Here is a 4374-nt window from a genome sequence, read left to right as displayed (position 1 = left end):
GACTTACAGTACTCATGTTAATCCTCACACAACATCGCTGACATTCTGACTTACAGTACTCATGTTAATCCTCACACAACATCACTGGTATTCTGACTTCCATTAGTCCTGCTAATCCTCACACAACATCACTGATATTCTGACTTACAGTAGTTCTGCTAATCCTCACAAAACGTTACCGGTATTGTGACTTACAGTAGTCCTGTTAATCCTCACACAACATCACTGGTATTCTGACTTCCATTAGTCCTGCTAATCTTTGCTTCATGTTTGAAACGACATATAAGTTATCCTACTTAAAATTCTGTTAACCCCCTCCCCCAATCCCCACTTTAACAAAAAATCATCAATATATATAAAGTCCAAGTGTCAGTCTGTTAATCACGCTCGATGTTTACGAATTTCGTGAGTTACACGAGTCCAGTTCCGCTTTTTCTTCTATAATACTTTCTCTTTTCATCGCACGTTTTCATTTTAGTCGAATTTAATCGCTAACATAAGCGTAAATAACTCTTAAGTTTCGGAACTTTTTCTGCTATATATAAGTCTGTCCAGGAAGGAGTTCCTAGCACCAGATCAGGCTTGGCATTACGTGTGTGACACCACATCATCTAGATCATTATGACGTCAAGCTAGGTAGGATACGAATAGGAAAGCCGGGTTTTGTTAAAACAGACCGAAGATACCAATTATCTGTGGGGACGACTTTTCCTCAGAAGATGAACAGATGTGTATGTAATCACGTGGTCATCTTATCTTTTAATGAAAAGCACAAATATGTAGCATGTTTACAGTCTTTAGGTAAAGTAGATATTGTTCATGATAGGCTTAGGTTTCCCGACGCTAGAAGGCTCTTTATTTTTCTTTGTTTATTTATGGGCGAGAAAGTTTCAAATTTTATACTAGTTCTTATATAAATGATCAAACTTCAATGTTGTTTTTCAATATAAAATTTATCCCCGAACTTTTTTTTTATTTGAAGTATTGTAAAGTTTTCAATTATTTTTCTAGAGTCTCTAGTATTTCTTTCTTTATAATACTGAGGTTGAGCAATAATTTTATATTTAACCCAAAATATTTTGTCCCCTTCCCCCTCCCCCGTGTCCTCCGGTGGAGCAGTGGTAAGTCTACAGATTTACAACGCTAAAACCCGTGGTTCGATTCCCCGCTCTCAACACAGGAATAGCCAAATGTGGCTTTGCCATGAAACAAACATTCTCTCCCCCCCCGTAAATTCCGTTTCGTTTACTTTAGATAAATATTGTTGCATTCACAAGAAAGTTTTAAATTTTATTAATATTTTAATATTTTTTATTTATATTCTGTCCATTAAAATTGTGCAAAATATTAAACGTGGTGCATATTATACTCATGATTTAAATTTTAAAATAACACATCTATTGTGTGCTGTTTGATCGTCCTGCAGTTTAAATACAACTCATCTATCTATGTATATAAGAGACCAATGTCTATCTGTCCGCAAAACTCCCCCACCCCCAAGTAGCACAGCGGAATGATTGCGGACTTACAACGCTAGAAACCAGATTTCGATACCCGTGGTGGGCAGAGTAGAAACAGCCCATTGTGTAGCTTTGTGCTTAATTCCAAACAAACAATTGTTCTGTGACCGAAGGAATCCCAAAGTCCTTCGTACAGAGTTCGTTGCAAACAGATCTGCAGGAATTTTATAGTAACTCGATCTTCGTAAGCTAAACAAGTATTTATGTACTTCAGTATAAGTATAAAGTGATCAAAAAACATCGAAAATCACGATGCCAAAAATTGACAAACAGAAAAGTGACTTATCACGGAGAAAGTCAGAAACTTTGAGGAAGAAAATGAAACGTTACAAGTTACAGAAAGAAAGAAAGAGACAGGCTTGTTCACCAAGTTATGAGGCAAGATGTAGTGAGAAGAAGACAAGGTTTGTTCCGAAGTACATCAAACTATTCACCAAGATCCAGTGAGAAGAAGACAGGAACAAACCCGAAATACAGAAGTATATCAAACTATTCACCAAGATCCAGTGAGAAGAAGACAGGAACAAACCCGAAATACAGAAGTACATCAAACTATTCACCAAGATCCAGTGAGAAGAAGACAGGAACAAACCCGAAATACAGAAGTATATGAAACTGTTCACCAAGATTCAGTGAGAAGAAGACAGGGGATCTTGGTGAATAGTTTGATGTACTTCTGTATTTCGGGTTTGTTAGTGAGAAGAAGACAGGAACAAACCCGAAATACAGAAGTATATCAAACTGTTCACCAAGATCCAGTGAGAAGAAGCCAGGAACAAACCTGAAATACAGAAGAACATCAAATTACTCGCTCCTGTGTAGTTAGAAGAAGTCAGGAACAATTCAATGACAGAGAAGCATACCACTCAGCTCGCCAACATCGTGACTGAACAGACGTTCGTAGGGCGGCTTTTCTGCTAGTTTTTGATATGATCTTACTGTTTCATATCGAAGTTATGTTGAGTATAAAAGTACGCTTTGTAATTAATATCCTCGAATAATTTAGTGATGATCTTAAGGGTAAAATATGTGTGACGTAAAACGTAATTTCATTTTAAAACTATTTTTATCTGCGTTATTTTAGTGGTGGAAAGCGAGCTGACATTTTGTAAAATAATCATTGTTAATATCATTACACCTTTCGTTATGTGCTGTGCCCAAAACTTCAGTTTCGTAAAATTCTGACAAGGTCCAAGGTACGTATCGCGATGACGCTGAAGAATTTGTGTATTTTCAATTAGACTTATTAAACACGCGTTAAAACAACTTAACCTATTCTAACAACATGAGGCAGGCGTGGCCCAGTGATTAGCGTGTGGATAGAAAGGTCCAAGGTTTCCATCGCGTAAGTAATTTCTGCCCTTTAAGCTTTGGATGTGGCGTTAAGCCTAGGACATACAGGATTTTCAGAAAAAGACGCTCTGGTGTTAGATGCATTCATCTATAGAAATACCTTACTTATAGTATTGGTTTTGGTATCAAAGGACGCACGAGGCTTGCGAGGTTGTGAATGTATTGTGCTGCCCCCAGCATAAATTACAGCTGCTGCAACCAGCATCAATCAAGAAACGTTAATTTAAAATTCGGATTTTTTTTCCTACATGATCTGCAATGCTTACTAAAAGCTTAAAAAACTTTTGTTAACATACACAAAACATTAAAAAAGTTATAGTATGGAAACTATGATGGTTATTTTGGGGTCGCGTGATCGGTCAAATCGACCGAGCCCGTAGCGAGAAGTGTTACGAGGATTTCTGTAATGAGTTGTTATGTGTATTTTTAAGTCGAACCTTGTGAAGTCTAAATGAACTCATCCTCTTTAAGCACTGAACTAAATGTCAGTACTTGACATTTCTAGAAAAGTTTGGCAGATGTCTGCAAATGTTTTTCGTGCCGATGGTTTACATATTGAAAATATTTTCACATGACTTAAATATCCCTAACTTCTTTGACATCAAAATCAAAACTGAAATTGAGGTATTTAGGTAGATAAATAAATGCCATTAAAAGTAGCGCGTCTTTTTCTGAAACGGCCCGGCATGGCCAGGTGGTTAGGGCGCTCAACTCGAACTCTGAGGGTCGCGGGTTCGAATCCCCGTCCCACCACACATGCTCGCCCTTTCAGCCGTGGGGGCGTTATAAAGTGACGGTCAATCCCACTATTCATTGGTAAAAGAGTAGCCCAAGAGTAGGCGGTGAGTAGTGATGACTAGCTGCCTTACCTCTAGTCTTACACTGCTAAATTAGGGACGGCTAGCGCAGATAGCCCTCGTGCAGCTTTGCGCGAAATTCAAAACAAACAAACAAACTTTTTCTGAAGACACCGTATAACACGACACATTTCCCCACACAATCACTTCCCTTTTATTTCTATGAAAGAGAACACAAAACGACTAAAAATACGTCAGCGTTAAACTTTGAAAGCTCGACCATCGATAATTTTGGTGCCGCTACAGTTTGTTGCAGCAGAACTCTGAATCTGACCAATCACAAGCAGGCCTTGGAATTTCATTTTACGTCATATCAGAAAGTAAACTTTAAAACACTCAGTGACACGTAGGACTAACTTCATGTCATGCAGCCGACAGCGAACAAATGAAAGAACTGGATACTGCTTTTTTTGTGTGAAAAAATTTGCACAAAAATTTGACAACATTAGGTCGAACTAACTTCTAAAACAGCTTACTTTAGAACGGATTTTATGCTCAAGACCAGTAGTAACCTGCAAATGTGGTGTGAGCTGTAGAAGGTTAAATTGTTTGTTTTGGAATTTCGCGCAAAGCTACACGAGGGCTATCTGCGCTAGCCGTCCCTAATTTAGCAGTGTAAGACTAGAGGGAAGGCAGCTAGTCAT

This window comes from Limulus polyphemus, unplaced genomic scaffold, assembly GCF_000517525.1.
Source record: "Limulus polyphemus unplaced genomic scaffold, Limulus_polyphemus-2.1.2 Scaffold5376, whole genome shotgun sequence".
Taxonomy (NCBI): Eukaryota; Metazoa; Arthropoda; class Merostomata; order Xiphosura; family Limulidae; genus Limulus; species Limulus polyphemus.
Note: the sequence above shows the minus strand (reverse complement) of the source record.